We start from the raw sequence: 18,868 nt of genomic DNA on the forward strand, positions 1-18,868 counted from the left end.
AGGGAGGGGGGATGTTTGCACAGAGAGCTGAACCTCGGGCTGCGATTGCTCCATGTGGGAAATGCTCTGCACCTCTGAGAAATGAGCAGATCTCCTTGGAATCGAGAGCCACATTCCCTGATCCCTGTCCCAGCCCCACTGAATCCATCCCTGGCTGCCCCAGGAGGTGTAACCCTGACAGGCAGAGGGGTGGAGAAATGCCACCCTGCACGCAGGGAGAACTTGGCATCTGGCAGGGACTACCTGGAAAAGGCCAGGGAGAGAACTCAGGCACAGCAAGACACGAGAGGATTGGTGGGAATCACTGATCCAACACAAATTCTGTCATTTCCTCGAGCACACCGGCAAGTCCAGGATTTTTTTAATGTTCGTGGATATAACAATGAACAAAACCAGAAGAAACTCTAAGATGATCATAACAGCAGCAGCTTTCCCTGCACATTTATTAAAGCAACTCGAGGCCCCTTCAGGAGTTTTGACAATGCCTTGGTCACCGTTAAATTATTGATGTGGCATTATTTTCTCCCCGAGCCCCCTAATTTGCTCTCAATTCATTGTTCGTGGGATTAAGCCCATTTTTTGAAAATGCAAACACAAGAAAAGCTCAGTGACAGGAGGATGAAGGAAGTCTGTGCTATTCAGCAGCCACCCAGCCACCCACATGCTATCTTAATTCATCAGCAGACAAAGCCAGCTCTTTGTCTTTGCAGCTCCCTCGATGCCATTCATTCCCGGTGAGATATCGCTCCCAGTAATCAGAGCCTGCCCAGCCAGGGGGGGACAGAGAAAAAAAAAAGAGACAAACCCCATCTAATCAGGCCTGGGACTTAGTCCCATTGTCACCAAGACAGCTCCTTTTTTAAAAACAATGTATATATAGCAGAGAGCTGTATTAACCCCCCTCTGCAGGCAGCAGCTCCTGCGAGAGGGGCATTTCCTTCATTTACAAGACTTTTTGCCACCGACAACAAACCAGCTGAGTATCCAGGGTTAATAACATTACTAATTCCCTGAGAATGATGTAGAAGGGATACCCACAGTTTAAGGTTGTTTTAACCTTTGTATCTCTCAAATACTTTGCTTTTTCTATGCTTAATGTACCACATATGTGATCAGCAGCCATGAAGGGGTTAATCCTTAACCATTGTTTTAATTGGATCAACAGCTGGCCTCCTGCCACTTCCTTTGGAAGATTATTCCACCATCTAATAGAAATCAGGGCCAGAAAGTATTTTCCTGAGCCTACGTGCCAGAGGAAACACTCTGGGAATAGATAACGGCCCAAGTTTCACAAGGATCGAATATTGCAATTATTATCCTTCTCAGCCAGAGCCATGACAGCTCCCACTGCATGTGGCCACACTTCCAAAACCATCCTGGGAATGAGAAGCTAATGGGAAAACTCACTAAAAACCCTGCAGCTTGGACAAATGAAGGAAAAGGGAAAATAAAAAGCAACATCTAATTCTATTTGTGTGAAATGGCTCAGCAGTGGTACAAGAACAGGTAAATCCAGATATCAATTCCTTCTCTATTTACTTTATAGAAATAAAGAATATTTATTAACTTTATACTTTATTTCACTCCAATCTGGCCCATTTGCCCTGGGTTTTGGCTCTTGCCCTTTCCACCCAAGTGGTTTCGTGGACGTCTCGGAGCTTTGGGTAATTCTCTGTGCAATCAACTTCTTCTGCAGATGGAACTTCAATCTGGGGTTTTAGGGCCAGGTCACTCACACATTTTTCATATTATTTTTAATTTTTAATATATAATTTATATATAATATATATTATATATATAATTATGTATCTTTATATATGTGATTCGTAAATATATTTTTCATTTCTTTAAAATGGCTGAGCAGCTGCAGCACCTCTTCTGCCTATTTATCAAAATTATCCCTCATAATTTGCATCACTCCACGTGGTTCAGCCCAAATCCACACCAAGACAGTGAGAGAATCACTTTCCACGGTTTGCTTTTCGTGAGCACTTTTTAAACAATAAAAAATAAAAATTACCTCGTGTAACTCGGAGTGAGACAGAAGTGTCTCTCCTTCAGCTGAAGGAAATCAAGCTCCCGATGCCTGCAGGCACAGCCTGAGCACCACAACTCCCCCAGTGGCTCCGTATGGCTGAACACGTGCTGGATTCACACCCAGCTCATGTGCTGCTGAGCAACTTGCTCAGAAAAATCCACTCTCTGGGCTAAAATTCCCTTGACCTCCCGTTTAAGCCGTGGCCGTGGAGGGGGGATGCTCTCAGCAGTGAAAATGCCTTTAAGACATATTTATGCAGGGTTTTTTAAGCACTTGCTGCACAGACATCATTATTTGTATTCTGAATTTACTCGGATAAGGCTCTGCTTGTTGCCATCTCTGCAAACAGCACGCACACAAAGAACCTGCAGAAACACAGAAATATATTTTCACCTTGCACTATAAATGCTTGTTCATGACTCCCATCACACAGTTCACCAGTGTGAGCAGTAAGATCCAAAATGTGCTTTATTTATATAAAAAAGGACAATTTCTGGCACTGTGCAAAGGCTGCATTATGTTTATCACTATTACTGGGAAAGCAGGAATTTTTAAGACAGGTATCAAGGACATAAAAGTCAGAAAACACCTCAAGGAGCTGAGGACAGCAAGTTTTGGTTTTTAAGGAAGAAAATTGTCCCTCCTGGGGAAAGCAGGACTTCTGAGGTGATTTCTGAGAAGGTCCCTTGGGTGTCTCTCCCCCTCTGACCCTCCTGCAATGGGCCTGGGGTGACCAGGACCTGGCCTGAGGACACAGGAGTGAGGGTGAGCTGGGGCAGCTCCACACTCCTGGGAGAGGCAGAGCCAGAGGAACAGCTGAGGCCCTTCCCAGGGCTGAAACTGCCCCTCCAGGACCAATAAAAGAGATTTTTGCCCTCATGGCCCATGGACAGACATTGACCCAACACCCCTGTTGGCTCTCTGGACTCTGACACAGCTTTTCCCCTCCCAGCCTGGGCTCACTCCAACCCAGCCCCTTTGCCCTGGGTTTGGGCTCTTGCCCTTTCCACCCAAGTGCTTCCATGGAAGTCTGAGCCCTTTGGGTGATTCCCTGTGCAACCAGGTCCTGCTGCAGCTGGAACTTCAACCAGAGGCTTCAGGGCCAGCTCAGGCACAGTGTCCCAGCCAGAGGGACAGGAGAGGTTTGCTGAAGGCCACCCTGAATTAGCTCCTCAAGGCCTGCTTTGTTTGTCCTGTTGCTTCACCAAGGGCTGGAGCTCTCTGCTGGCACTTTTGAGACGTTCTCATCTCCAGTAAGAAAGGCTTAATTATTAATTAAAGCCTAGCAGTGCTAAGTGCTGCCTCCGTGTTTCCCTCTGTGCCACAGCTGCCCTTGTTCCCTGTCCATAACCAACGGTGTCCCCAAGCTCTGCTCTCCCCATCCCGGTGGTGGGGATGTGCCCCAGCCCCTCTGCTTTATCAGCTGCATTCCGGGACCTCTGGATTCCCTTCCCAGAAGGATCTGTTTGAACTCAGCAGCGGCAGAAAGGCCTTCAGCCACTTCAGCAATGAAAACATTACAAGCTTGAGTTCACTAATGCACGTTTGTCTCAGAGCAAAAGCAAACAGTGAAACTGCTCCTGCCAAGAGCAGCTCTCAGGATCTCCCACTGCTGGATCAGGGCTTGGCTGTGTCTGTCACCTCCCATCCAGTCCCCTCTGCAGCTTCCAAATGTTCCTGACGTGTCTCATCAGCTCATGACAAGGGCAGTGTCGCTGTGCCCATTCTACAGGCAGGACAACGAAAGTGCAAAGCAGTTCTTGATTAAAGCCAAACTATGTAAAGGTGCCTTTAAACCCAAACCAAGCCTGGTGTTTCACAGAAAATTAAATATATGCATTGAGATACAGTGATACATATATGGAGGGGGTTTATCTCACCATACTTTATAAAACATCTCCTCAGTCTCCAGCCCATGTGAAATATTGCAGATACCAGACACACAAACTCTATTTTTAGCCAGCAAGCCCAGCCCTCACATGTTTATCCATTGGGTTCATTTCCTGGGGACTGTTTTGCAATTATTCAGTGCCTGCTGCTTTTCAGAGAGGTGGAGATCTCCTTCCCACGTGCCCTTCAGAAGGCAAAGCATGAAACAAACTCTGAGGGTACCAAAAGAGCCTCTAAACTTGCAGGACACTGAAAGGGAATTGCTGGGACAAAGTTCTGCTGCTCCTCAGGAGCATGTGCAGGGTGGAATCACTGCACCCCTGATTTTTGGAAGGAAAGGGGGGGGGATCTTTGAAGATAAATCAGTCAGAACATCCTAAAAATAACTAGGAACAAGTCTAAGGAAGCCTTTCTGCTGGGAGAAGGGGCTGCAGTAGGAGAAGCAGGGCTGGAGATGGGAGGGGAGGAGAGGCTCTGTAACTCTGCTGTGGGAGCAGAGTGGTGGGGAGGGGAGGAACCATCAGGCCACGAAAACAGAGGGTTGTCAGACTGGGGACAAGACCTACTCTGTCTCTGAATGCCACTGGGACAGGGGAGGAAATAGCTCCTGGCTTTTGCAGCTGGTGGAAAGCTCCTGCAGCAGCTTTAACGGAGCTGAGGGCACAGCAGGGAATGTGCTGCACCTGGGGCTGAACTTTGGGAGCCTCAGAGACACCTCAGAGACAAAGGACTGAGCCCAAACCTGCCTGTGGGCAGGGGTGGAGGCAGAACTGCTGGGCAGGGAGGGTTCAAATGGAAGAACCAACCCAAAAAGTGAAGAGGAACTGAGAGAAGATGGGAGTAAGGGCAGGGAGGGGCTGGGGCAGAGCCTGCACAGCTACAAAGACCAGGCAGTTTGGTCAGGGCCTTCAGGGAAACTTGGCGGAAAAGAAACTCTTTAAAACTCATTTTGGGGCCTGGTTGGCCTCTTCTCCCAGGCCAAGAGGAAATGGCCTCAGCTGTGCCAGGGGAGGGTCAGGTTGGACACAAGGAGGAATTTCTCCATGGAAAGGGTGGTCAGGCATTGGAAGGTGGTGGAATCCCCACCCCTGGAGGTGTCCAAGGAAGGACTGGATGTGGCACTGAGTGCTCTGGGCTGGAGGACAAGGTGGGCATTGGGCACAGGGGGGACCCTGAAGGTCTTTTCCAATGTCCATGATTCTGGGATTCTCTGATTCTCTCACTCGTGCTGTTGTTCCCAGCCAGTTCTATTCCATCCCTCTCACCAAGACACAGTGTAGATGGAAACATCCCACAGGATGGAATGAAAAACACCCCACCACTGGTGCCCCTCAGTGCAGACTGAGCCCTTCCATGCCCTGCACCACTAGACACAAGCACCAAGGAGAGGGAAGGAGGGAGAGGAGGCAGATATGGGAAATATCTCCCATTTGGATGAAACAGAAGAGTCCAACATCCTGCTGCAGGACACAAAACTTGTATAAAACCCAAAGAGAAGGGAGTTTTTGGACACTTAATGCACTGGGCCAAATCTACTGCAAAGGAGTAACTAAAGTGGAATTACAGCAGGATGAGGCACATCATTAATTCATGTGCCATTTAGATACAGTTTAAAGGATTGTCTCAGCACAAGCATTACAAGATGTTGTTCATTTGTTTCTCTCTGAGGCCACAAGGAAACAGAGATTAGGTAATTGCAATGCAGGCACAAAATCCACTCAGAGGGTTTCTGACATTTCCCCCGTCCCCAAACCACAGTTTTGATGTTGTTCACAAACACCATCAGCAGATCTGCAAACAAACATCAGGGGGTGATTTTTTTAAGGATATTGTTTCCTAATGAAAATGTGACCACCCTCCTGAAGTGGGCACTCAGATCCTGGGGCAGTTTTGGGCACCTGTTGATGAGAAGGACACCAAGGGGCTGGAGTGTGTCCAGGACGAGCTGGGGAAGGGGCTGGAGCAGCAGGAGCAGCTGAGGGAGCTAGGGGGGCTCAGCCTGGAGAAAAGGAGGCTCAGGGGGGACCTCCTGACTCTGCAACCCCCTGACAGGAGGGGGGAGCTGGGGGGGGTCGGGCTCTGTTCCCAGGGAACAAGGGACAGGAGGAGAGGGAACGGCCTCAAGGTGCTCCAGGGGAGGGTCAGGTTGGACATCAGGAGGAATTTCTTCCTGGAAAGGACTGCCAAGTATTGGAAGGGGCTGCCCAGGGAGGGGTGGAGTCCCCATCCCTGGAGGTGTTCAAAGAACATGTGGATGTGGCACTCAAGGACAGGGGTTAGTGGTGATCATGGTGGTGGTGTTGGGCTTGGGGTTGAACTCGATGATCTTAAAGGTCTTTTCCAACCTTAACCACTCTATGATTTTAAGATTCCTTTATTTGAGGACCTGGTAGACCCAGACACGCTCCCATTCTCCTGCTCTGCAGCTCATGGCTTCTGTGTAAAATTTTGGAGCAACAAATTTAATCAAATGCATGTTGAGAAAGAGAAATCACTACTGAGGGACAGAACCTGAGCTGAGAGTTTCACAGAGTCATAAATACTTGGAAAAGGTTTGTCTCTGAAAGCAAAGAAAATAGGTTTCTTCAGAGGATGCAATGATCTTTCTGTGACACTGAGCCTGGAAAAAGCTACTTCCAAAGCTTGATGTGTCCAGGCTCTTTGTAAGTGCAAATACTGATGGTCCTACAAGCCTCTCATGTCATGTAACCACTCTCTAGTCCTGTTTAAAGTATCATGAACACACTCTGGCACCTCATGCCTGTGCCCTCAAGCAGATCATGGAATCACACCCTGGTTTGGGTTGGAAGGGACCTTAAAGACCCCCCAGTTCCAACCCCTCTGCCAAGGGCAGGGACACTTTCCACTAGACCAGGGGTTTGACAAAGAAGTGTTGTGTCATTTCCCTGGTTTAAAATTGCTTTTTCAGTCTTTAAGGCTTTATCTTTGTTCCTGTATTGCAGAAAAACCTCAATAGGAGACTCAGGCTGGCTTTTCTTTACCACTTGTTGCTTAAAATATCCTACAACATCACCTTTCTTGTTTCCCCTTTTGCTAAAGCACATTTAATCTTTCTTCACAGGTAAATCTCTGTCTTTTTTTAGCCACAGCCTAAAAACCTGCCATTAACAGAGACACTTCAAGCTGCTGTTCAGGACAGTGAGCTGAGGGAGAGCAGAGCCATAATTCTCAAATACTTTGATATTACCAATTATTATTTTCCATCCTGCTTTTTGCACAACCACTGCCTTGGTTTGGTTCCTTCAGGGATGCACAGAACTTAATGCTGAGTTGTCCAAGTGTCCCCTGCAAAGGCTGGAACCCTCCTGAGCCACCCCAAAACTGTGGCCCACTCTGCACTCTGGCACTGCCCAAGGAGAATTTCAGCTTCTGCCTCATCATCTGATGATGTATCCTTAGAAATCATCTCTGCCCTTCACTGAATTTCTCTGAGAGCATCACTGGGAGAGTCATCATCAAAGAGTTTTGGGAAGCTGATATAAATTCCGGCCTGCACAGTGTATTGATTCCCTGAAAAATTAAACAGGCAGAAAATCAGCCTGAGCCTGAGCCCTGCCCTGGGAGACTTTGGGTCTTTTTGGAGCTCTTTCCTCCAGTTTTCTGGGCTCTCCCCTTGTTCTGATCTATAATTCTCTACCATCACCTCACAAGTACTGCAGGTGTCTCATCCCAGCTCTGGGCAGAGGGACATTTGGGCAGGTTTGTGCATTTTTTCAGCAGCCTTGCACCCACTTTGAGTGTCTCCAAGAGAACTGAGGGATTATGGCTCTGTCCTGCTGACTAATTTCTCCTGAAGTCAACATTTTGCTTCAACACTTCCTCTTCTGGTGGTTGGCTGAGCTCACTGAGCCTCCTCCTTGCTGTGGACAGACAGAAACCTGGAGGAGTCACTTTGCCTGGCAGGGCTGAATAAAACATCCCCCTGCTGAAATTCAGAGGGGTTTTCCCCACAGATCTTGTGATTCTGTGTACTTTTATTATGACTTTAACAGCATTTTGTAGCAGCTCAGGTGATTCATGAAACAGCAGAAGAAAAAACAATACAATTTTTTTTTCTACAGCCCTGAAATTGAGATTTTTATGCTGAGTTTGTTCCCTCCTGATGCTTCAAAAGAGGGATATTGGAGTTCTACCTCAATGCCAGCTGTATAATAAGGAATAATTCTTCTGTTTCATGTATGTGGTGAACATGGGGGTGCTGCTGGGTTGGAATTGGGGTTCTTAGAGATACTTTTCCAACCTTAATAATTCTATGATTATATAACCATTACCTTCCAAAGTAACTGTGCCTGCAGCAAGTGCAGCTCCCAGAGGTCCAGATTAGATATTAGAACATTTTATTTTACTGAAGGAGTGGTCAGGCATTGGAATGACCACCCAGGGAGGTGGTGGAGTCAAGGGAAGTGTTCAAGTGGCACTTGGGGACATGGTTTAGGGGTGATTGTGGTGGTGCTGAGCTGATGGTTGGACTTGATGACCTCAAAGATCTCTCCCAAGCCTGATGATTCAGTGATTTACAGAGTGCTGTGATCATTCCATCAGCACTTCCTTCCCTGCTACACACCCTGAGTGTTCTGGGGAGGACTCTGATTTATGAGGATGAGCTGGTTCAGGGAGCAGCACAGGACAGCCTGGATGAGTTCAGCTGGGACTGGGTACCCTGGGCATCACACAGCACACTCTGCTCCAAGCTGGGCCCTTCCCCTCCTCCCCACCATGGCTGGGGATGTGGAGCACAGACTCCCAAACCTTTTGCACACGCAGGATATCCACCAAAATTCAAGTTGGTGTCATTTTGGCCATAAAGCAGCAAAGGTTTGGCACCTCAAGAGGAGAGCAGTAGCACTGCACAGTGTCAGAATCACACCATCCACAGACATTTTCTGCAAATGAGGTCATTTCCATCCAGAGAGGCACATGAGACATTTGTTCCCAGAAAATATATCAAGCTAAGCCAGGGAAAAGGAAAGAGAAGAGATCATTCGAGCTCTGACTTTATTACATCAGATTTGGAGGGGGTGAGAGAAATCTTTCCCCATCCCTTCTGCAAAGGAGTATCCCTTGGTTTGGGGCAGAAAACATGACTAATTCTCACACTGAGTAATCCTGCTCACCCACCTCGGGCTGGAAGGAGAGGCTTCCACCTGCAAAGCCTATAAAGCAAAATCACAAAGCATAACACTGATTTCCCTGGATTTATGGAACCCACCCAAATGCTACAGCAAAATGCAAAAAGTCTCATTGCTTCACAACTGTTGAACAACATATCAAAGCTGTCAGGAGCCTGTTGGCAGCAGCACCCACAAAACTCTCCATGCCATGGAATCATGGAATTATTAAGATTGGAAAAGTCCTCCAAGATGATCAAGCCCAACCTTCAATCCCAGAGAAAACAGGTGACTGTGTCCTGCAGGTCCACAGAGGCCTCATCAACCAAGAACAAGCCTCCTGTCTCTGTCTCCCAGCAGGAGAACAGGGCTCTGCTCTGAGGAAGATGCTCTTTCAAGAAACAAAACCATTTCAAGATGTTTTGTTTCAAAACCAAAACCATTTCAAGATGTTGATGCTCCAGAAGGGCCCCTCTGGGGACACAGGGACCTCACAGGACAGCAGCTCTGGCTGCTCCAGAAACTGCATCTCAGGAGCTTCTTCCACATGGCTCCAGATTTTAAAGATCCACCTGTTTCTAGGACAGCAGGAAAGCAGCACCCAAAATGATGTCACAGGCAGGACTCTTAGATCAGGACCAGGTAACAAATACTGGCTGTTTTCAGGCCTTTTTTATATGAATTGCAATGATTCCCTGCACTTCATGAAACACTTTGGGCACAGTTGTGGAGAGTGGGAAGCATAAAGGCACAATATTAATTCCTGGAGCACAGCTCTGGTTCCTCATTGTAGCACCAGAGAAAGGGGGCTCAAATTTCTCTCTCTCTCTCTATATATATATCTATATATAAAAATATATGACTATAAATAAGTATATATAAAAATATAAATATAAGTGTATATATTTTCTTCCTGTGAGGGAGAAAGGATCATGTAATGTTAGTTCTGGCTCTGTGAACAGCCCAGGTATTCAGATTCTCTCATGCCCAGCCCAAGAAGGGGCCTGCTCAGCATTTCCATGATCTCTCCACTCACCCCACGTGGGGCTGGCAGTGAAGGATTGAGGAGGAAACAACCATAGAAAGGAACTTTACTGAGTTCAAATGTCCCACTGGTTAAAAAAGCCTTTCTTGCCCTCTCCCACCTTGCACTGAAACCTCGGGTAGGTTTCTGCTGGGTGTCCCCTGGGGGTCAAGCTCCAAGGAACCTCCCAAGTATGGATTTTTGGTGTTTTTCCCACTTTTTGTGAATCACCTTCACCCCATGGGAGCAAAGTTGTGTAAAAAAACCCAATCACAGGATTATCACTTCACACGACCCTTGGGCAGGAGGAGAATGTGGCCTGATGGAGATTCCTGTCCTGAGGAGGATGGATCCATCCTGGAACTCTGCAGTGATCCCAAGCCCTGACCAACGTTCCTCTGCTGTCACTCTGCAGGGGCTTCATCATGTCACCTCTTTCCAGTCAAAGAAATTCCCACTAAAAGGTCTCTGTTCTTCCAGATTCATCCCCAAAGGCCTCTCTGGCTGCAGAGAACACCTCTGTCCTTGCTGTCACCCTGGTGGCACGTGGCACTTGTGACCCCCCTGTCTCTGCTCCCCGCTGACAACACGGGGCAGATAATCAGAATAAAAGGCTGAGCTGCAATAAAAAGCACTTCAAACACTAAAACAAAAAGCTGCTAAAGGTTCTGCAGGTGATCCATCACCACCCCTGTGCAGTGTGTGTCAGGGTCTGTCTGCCACAAACATCAGGCCTTAAAAACAAGGGAATAAATCACTGGGTCTGGACACCCAGGCTTGTTATCTCAGGGAACACTGCAGGGCCTCTTTATGTGCTCAGTCCCTGCTCACAAGGCAACGTTACAGGATGAATTCTCTTGCAAATGCCTCAGTAGATCATGGTATAATCTTGTACCCACCATGACAGAGGTTATCAAATCCCCTGGCACCTGGGCAGTGCCCTGCCCTGCTCATGGGCAGTTTTCAATGTTCAGTTTTCAACAATAAATGTATTTATTTGGAAACTCTCAGTCCCTGACCCTTCTGCACCCCACTGCAGCATCCACCTGGACTGCTGGGAAAGGCACAGGCAAGAGGACACTGAATTCCAAACTCGGATGGGGAAGAGGTCCCTGACTCAGCCCCAGCACATCCACTGGGATGGACTTAGGGCTACAGTTAATCTCCAACCACTGTGCACATGTTGGGGGAATGGTTGAAGCAGCACATCCACTAAAACTGCCCTTCCCTGTAGTGGAAATCTCAGTGCTGCAGATTCCACAGAATATTTGGAGTTGGATCCACAAGGATCATGGAGTGTAATTCTGAAGGGAGTGGCCCCAAACCCACAAAACCAATGAAAAAATGTTAGTTTCTGCTGAGGAAGACCTGTTGTCCTTCCTCTCCCCTTGAAGAGATCCACACAGCTCATCACCTCAAATCCACAGCCCTGGCGTTCTCAGCACCAGGCTCTGCCCAGCTGAGCTCAGCCCAGCAAGCCTGGGCCTCCACAGCTGATTTGGCTCAGGTCTCCAGCAGGAAAAGCCCAGGCTGGTGTGTGGATGACACCCAGGTGCCCACCTCACCTTGAACTCTCTGCCCTCCACTTCAGGAGCCAACCCGGCTTTGGTGACCCTCCAGGGCACAGAAACAATGCAACAGGACCCTTCTCTGGCACCTTTTCACTTCCCTTCAAAAGCCAAACCCACAAAAACACACCAAACCCACCTAAGAGTGGCTGAACTACAACTGTCACATTTACAGGGGTGAATTAAATGGGACATGAAAGTTCGGTGATTAATCTTCAGAGCAATTTATCCTCTTTGTGTTCTCCACCTCCAGCCTCCAGGAGCCAACCTGCCTGGATTTAACCAACCTTTCAAGAGCCTACTCGACATTTTTGCAGCAAACAACCCCTGTGCTCACCTTCCCCACCCCGAGACAAAGCCAAACAAAGGCTGCTCTTGTCATCCCAGTCCCACCGGGGCCATTCCCAGCCGGGGGAAAGAGACACCAGGGTAGGATTCCGACCCTCCCGTGTGTGCACACACATCCCCCGAGGGGCTATTTCGGGAGACACAAGCCAGAAGAATGAGTTTCACACCACGACACGTGAGAAGGGGAGAGAAAAGGAAGCTGGCCCTGCTAAAATTAGCAAATGCTTCACGCCCCCGAGGCGGCTGCTGGGCCCACGCATTTCATCACGAGGAGGTGCTCGGCTAAATTTACCTCCTGCAAGAGTTGCTCGACTTAAGACGGGACCCAGAAAACCCCACCAGGATGTGGCGAGTGAGAAGGGAAGTTCACAAGATGTGATCTCTAACTGACATCATTTGGAGGCACATGTGAAACTCAGATGCTGTTTGGTTGCTGCTTTTTTTTTTTTTTGATGTGCAAGTTACTGGCTTAGATAAAAAATAAAAGATAAATTAAAAAAATAAAAAGAAAAAAGGAAAAAAAGAAAAAGAAGGAAAATAAAGGGATTCTTAAGAAAAAAAACACAGTATCAATAGCACTGTGAGGTAGCTCTGAGGCTGATTAAGCAATTAAGTCCTTCTGGTTCATGCTGGTGCCTCAGCAGGGAGAAGATCCTGCTGAGGGGCTGCTCCTCTGTGCCCACCATGGCATGGGGCTGCTGGGCTGGCCTGTCCCACCTGAGCCAGCCAGGTCCCCCCAGTGACCCCAGAGCCCCCAGCCCAAGGGCTCTGCCCAGCATCTCCCTTCACCAACAGCCACAGCCAGGCTAGGAACACCAGGAAAGGCTTTGCCAGTCTCTCACAGAATCCACCTTGGTCCCAGTCATAGAGCCATGGAATAACCCGAGCTGGAAGGGACCCCCAAGGCTCATGGAGTCCAACCCTCAGCCCTGCACAGGCCCAGCCCCAAGAGTCACCCCCTGTGCCCCAGAGGATCAGCCAAACCCTCCTGGAGCTCTGGCAGCCTTGGGGCTGTGCCCACTGCCCTGGGGAGCCTGGGCAGTGCCCAACCAGCCTGTGGGGGAAGAACCTTTGCCTGAGATCCAACCTGAGCCTGCCCTGACACAGCTCCAGCCGTTCCCTGGCTGCTGTCCCTGCTCCCCCAGAGCAGAGATCGGAGCTCTGCCCTCAGTCTGCTCTGCTCCAGCTGCACACACCAAGTGCCCTCAGCTGCTCCTCATGGCCCCTCCAGACCCTTCACCATCCTCCTTCCCAACAGCTTTAGATCCTTCTCACATTGTGACACCCAAAACTGCCCCCAGCACTCCAGCTGGGGCTGCACCAGCACAGAGCAGAGTGGGACAATCCCCTCCCCAGCCCATCTTTTCCCTGTTTTTCTTCTCCTTCTTGCATTGACCCTCTGGCCTGTTTTCCATGTTTCATGGAGTTTCATGGAGTTCTCAGGATGAATTCCTGAACCCCTACAGGCCCCCCCCAGTCACCAGGACTCATCCCTCTGCCTGGTTTATCCCCCAGGATGAACTCAGGGCAGTGCCAGGCAGGAGCTGACCCTAAGGAACGATTTTCTGAGGTCTTACAGTGGGTAAAAAAAACCTTCTATGGGACTCCACAGTCATTGGGGTGATGCACAAAATATCAAACAGTGACGGAGGAGGAAGAGAGTCCTTGGAGCTGGGAGAGGGGAGAGCACTGGACAATTCCCAAGTTTTGGTGCTCCTCATCCAGAGCAGTGACTCCCAAGGGAAATTGCATCACCTTTTATCCCTGAACAGCTGAAACAGTGAGGTGGATAAAAAAGCTTGGCAGAGAAAGCACTAACTAAGAAAAAAAAATAATATTTATTCACGTTCCTGATTTCTGAAACAAATGTCAGCACTTTTCAGTCTCATCTTCTCCACTGTCTGGACAGGGATGGAGCCAACAGGGCACTGAAGGTACCAGTCTGCAGCCCCACAAGGAGTCAATGAGCCAGGAAACACCCACAAGTTCCCTGAAGCACCCCCAAAACCAGCTGAAGGAGAGACTATCACCAAGGAGAGAACCTAAAATCATAACCTCGGTTTCGACTTTTAGATACTTCCAATTGCATCATTAGTCTCACCCCAATTTTCTGTCCCTCTGTGCACCCAGAAGGAACAATTTCACTTGGAAGACCTGTGAAAAATCCTAAACCAGCAGCAGAAAATAACTGAGCAGCCTCAGACACACAAACAAAAATGGGAAAGCCCTGCAAGTTACAGTGCCTTGGCTTTATTCATAATTTGATTAAAGCAAAGCAGCAGAACTGACTCCATTAATTTTCTGGTTTCATTTCCATTTGGTCTCTGCCTTCCTGGAGCTCTCGGGATCTCAGGAAGGCAGATCACAGACACCAGTCTCTCCAACCTGGTGCCTACAACACCAGACAGACAATCCTGGACAGTGAAACCTTCTCACTGTCCTTGTAGTCCTCTCTGCAGTCGTTCTCTCTCACATCCCCATTTAGTTCCATCCCTGCCACCTCCACAACCCCCACAGTGACCTGGAACTGCCATCTCAGATTCCCCCAAGGACCTGCATCCCTCTCCAAGGAACTCTTGTTCTTTTCCCTGTGTAACACCCCAACTCCTGTTCCTTTTCCCTGTGTAACACCCCAACTCCTGTTCCTTTTCCTCTGTGACACCCCAACTCTTGCTCCTTTTCCCTGTGTAACACCCCAATTCCTGTTCCTTTTCCCTGTGTAGCAGCTTTTCCACACTCCCAGCCTGGCTGGGTCTCCTCAGCTTGGTTCCCACAGTCCTGGAGTGTTTTGTCCTTGACAAGTGGCATCTTGTCATCCAATATCCTGCTGCTCACCCACCACTTGGAACATCTCACCTTCCCCCTCCTCCCTCTTTCAGAGCATCAAACAAGAACTGCTTGGCTCACTTTTCAAGGCCCTTCCCAACACCCCCCAAGCCAAGCTGTCACTGCTGGTGCAAGGTCAAATTCTGCTCCATGGATTGATCTGAGGAAATCTCCACTGGGACCAAAAATACACAGATATCTCTCCTTGAAATGTGCTCCTTCAAAGGGAAAACAAAGGTGGGGGTCAGGCTGGGGTTCAGATGGAGTTCAGATCTGTCAGACACGACTCCAAAACACAGGAGGAAAGGAGAGAGCAGAGTTATTTATAGGTGGCCTTCAACAACTAAAGATTATCTTCCGATCAAGATCCTCCATAGGAAACACTCTGCACCTGCCACTTGCTGAGGAGATTGAGAGGTGGAGATTGTGGAGAGCAACATCCAGCCTAGAGTGGAAAGTTCTGGGTGTAACTACAAAGGAACAGGAGCCTCTCTAACACTGCAAATTGTCTTCTTCAAGAGGAAACCAGGGGCTCAGCCACAGCCTCTGAAATCTCTCTCAGAGCTGAAAACCCCACACTGTGTTTGCCAGAGCTGCAGGTTTTACCCCCGTGTCCCCATGAAAGTCAGAGCCACACAAATATTTCCACAGCTGCTCCAAATGTTTGCTGGGTTCTAAGGTCATATATAGGACACATCTTCAGTTCACTCCCAGGATAGAGGTTCTGTGCTGAAAATGAATTTTTTTGGCACCAGGGGTCCTCATTTTCACTGATATTCCTCTCCTAGCACATCTCCAGGGTTATTTAACCTTGTCAGCTCCCTTTTGATGGTGGGAATTCTCCCTCTGGAGGGACAGTGCTCTCCCCCCCACACATACACAATGCTGTAGGAGATACCAGGAGTGGTTTTGACCTGTCCAGAGCTTTGCCCTGGGACTGTTCCAACATGAATCATTTAAGCACCAAAAAAAACCCTCAAACAATCAAATCCACCCAAAACAGAAACCAAAGAAAAAAACCCAAACAAACACCAAAGAACTGGGAAAACAGAATAAAGCAAATATATCTCCAGAGCCACCAAACCAATGAACAGACTGTGAGTTTCTAATGAGGAAAGACCTGTTGTCCTTCCTCTCCCCTTGCCCAGACTCACACAGCTGGATGGGGAAGGATGCTCTGCTGAGCAGGACCATCCATCCCCCCAAAACTGGGAAACCTGAAGAGTTTCTTGCTGGTCCAAACCAACGAGGAGGAAGAGCAGGACCCTGCACTCAGGGGATGTTTGAGGCTCAGGCAGATCTGCAGCTGGAAATCAAGACTCTCAAAGGATAGAGTTCTCCTGTGGGCCTCCAAAGTTCTGCCTCTGGGAGAAGAGCTGCCCTGTGTCCATGATTCTGCAGTGAGCAAGGGGCTGTGGGGTGAAGGTGTCTCTAGGACAGCAGGATTCACCTCCTCTGGGTGCAGCCCCAGCCCCAGGAGCTCCCTGGCAGGTGCTGCACACCCTGAGCTGGGGGGGAAAGGCTGAGTCATAAAATGGAGCAGCTGCCCTGGAGCCAGAGGTTAAAGTAGGTCTGCAACTCAATCATGAAGGTTGGAAAAGACCTCCAAGATCATCCAGTGCAACCATCAACCAGCACCAGCACCACCGTGTCCTCCAGGGCATCATCCCCTCCTTTCCTGAACACCTCCAGGGATGGGGACCCCAGCACTGCCCTGGGCAGCCCCTTCCAGTGCCCTTTCAGTGAAGACGTTTTTCCTAATATCCAACCTGAAACTCCCCCACTGCAACTTGAGATGATTTCCCTTTCCCTGGGAGCAGAGCCCAGTCCCCACCTGCCTCCCCTCTCCTGTCAGGGAGTCAGAGAGAGCAAGGTCCCCCCTGAGCCTCCTTTTCTCCAGGCTGAACCCCCCCAGCTCCCTCAGCTGCTCCTGCTGCTCCAGAGCCTTCCCCAGCTCCACTGACCATACTCCCAAAAAATTCCCATTATTCTTCAAGAGCCACTTCCCCTCACTCCAGATTTCCTCAGGGTTTTCTGTCCTTCCACTGAGGTATTTTCGCCCCTTGGGAAGTGGCTGTGCTGTATTTTCCCACTCTTTGCAAAGACAGAGGCATGGAATCTTCCCTGCTCCCATCCCAAGCTCCTCTCTGGCTTGGAGGAAATGTCACACGAGGCCAAATAACCCAATTCAGAGTTTTGAGGCCAAATCAGATGCCAGGCAAGGATAGGTTGGCACGGAGTCATTTGAGGGTTTCAGCATTTACCTGGAAGAAGTCAAGACCTTTGCATTTTAATTACCACCAAGCTTCACCTCAAGCTACCTGGAAAAACAAGCACTAGAGATGCAGAAATATTTGCTGATGAGCAGCAACGAGCCTGGGAGGGGCAGAAATTGAGATAAATCAGAGCAATCCCAAAGTCTGGGCTGGCAGCACCGTTGCCCTCATCCATTGGGGTAATTTTGGCACAAGTCTCCAGACAAGGGGCTTTCCACCCAGCCAGCAAAAAGCTCTGGGGCTATGCTGCTTTGTCACACCAAAGAAACCAGCACCCAGGTGGAAAGAAATATTTCCAGCTTCATTAGAACATCTATTTCCCAGATAAGCATCAAGATTTGCCTCATCCAACCACCTTCCCGTTTTCCTACAGGACTAAGCTGTAGTCACAGTTCCAAGAAGGACTGTGCTGTGCAAGGCCTGAAATGCTCTGCCTTTTAAATAGATAATAAAGCACTTGATTGCATTTTATTTGTTCTTCTTTCATGCTAAATGCAATGTAATGAAAGTGCACTGATGGGGAATTTGCCATTATCTAACCCGGATGATGCAATAAAGTTACATCACAGGCACATCCCCCCGGTCTCTCGGCGCTGCTTTTCTAAAATGCAAAGATTTTTTTAAAAGCCAGGACTTAGAAAATCTGAAAATTTGGCAGGAAGATGAAACTTCTCAGCCAGGGAAGTGATTTGTACTTGGCATCCAAAGCAGTGCAGGCAGCAGGTCAAGGGAGAGGATTCTCCACCTCTGCTCTGCTCTGTGAGATCCCACCTGGACTACTGGGAACACACCTGGAAAACTGGGAACAGCTCTGGTGTCCCAAACACAAGAAGGACATGGAACTGTTGGGGCAAGTCCTGAGGAGGCCACGAAGTTGCTAAGGGAGACTGGAACCCTTGGGAGAGCTGGGAGGGTTCATCTGGAGAAGAGAAGGCTCCAGGGAGAGCTGAGAGCCCCTTGCAGGGCCTAAAGGGGCTCCAGGAGAGCTGGAGAGGGACTGGGGACAAGGGAGGGAGGGACAGGACACAGGGAATGGCTTCCCACTGCCAGAGGGCAGGGATAGATGGGATATTGGGAAGGAATTGTTGGCTGTGAGGGTGGGGAGGCCCTGGTTGCCCAGAGAAGCTGTGGCTGCCCCTGGATCCCTGGAAGTGTCCAAGGCCAGGTTGGAGCAACCTGGGCTGGTGGGAGGTGTCCCTGCCCATGGCAGGGGGTGGAATGAGATGGGCTTTAAGTTCCCTTCCAACCCAAACCATTCTGGGATTCTCCATCAATCACCTGAGTGCTGCATTTTCAGCTGAAAGATCCCATTTCAGATTTTAAAATCAAAGGCACCACCTCGTTCCCTGCTTTTGCTGACTCAGTTTTCTGCCTTGGGTAGGGCTTGAATTAAGTAAAATGCTGATTTTTTTTTTCCTGTGTTAATTCTTAATGATCTTGCACGTCTTCTTTGATGCAACACGAGCATGAAAGCTATTTTAGGATGGCCCAGGAAAAGTTCAATTGCACCAGAAGTGCTGCAGCAGAAGGGTTTTATGCATCCACTCCCCCACCTCCCTCCATCTACAGCCACGTGGCAATTCGGTGTTTGCACTTGTTGAAAGCCACTTTGGAGAAGAGAATGAACCTGCCCAGGACCAACAAAACAAGGAATTTCACTGCAAAGTTCCTTTTATTGCAACTCTCACGAGATTTAAGGGCAAAGGGACCCCTGGGGAATTTTGAGGAACTGATACCCACTTTTCCCAATCCTAATTTTCTAGCTTTTT

The sequence above is a fragment of the Chiroxiphia lanceolata genome, chromosome 24 (assembly GCF_009829145.1).
Source record: "Chiroxiphia lanceolata isolate bChiLan1 chromosome 24, bChiLan1.pri, whole genome shotgun sequence".
Taxonomy (NCBI): Eukaryota; Metazoa; Chordata; class Aves; order Passeriformes; family Pipridae; genus Chiroxiphia; species Chiroxiphia lanceolata.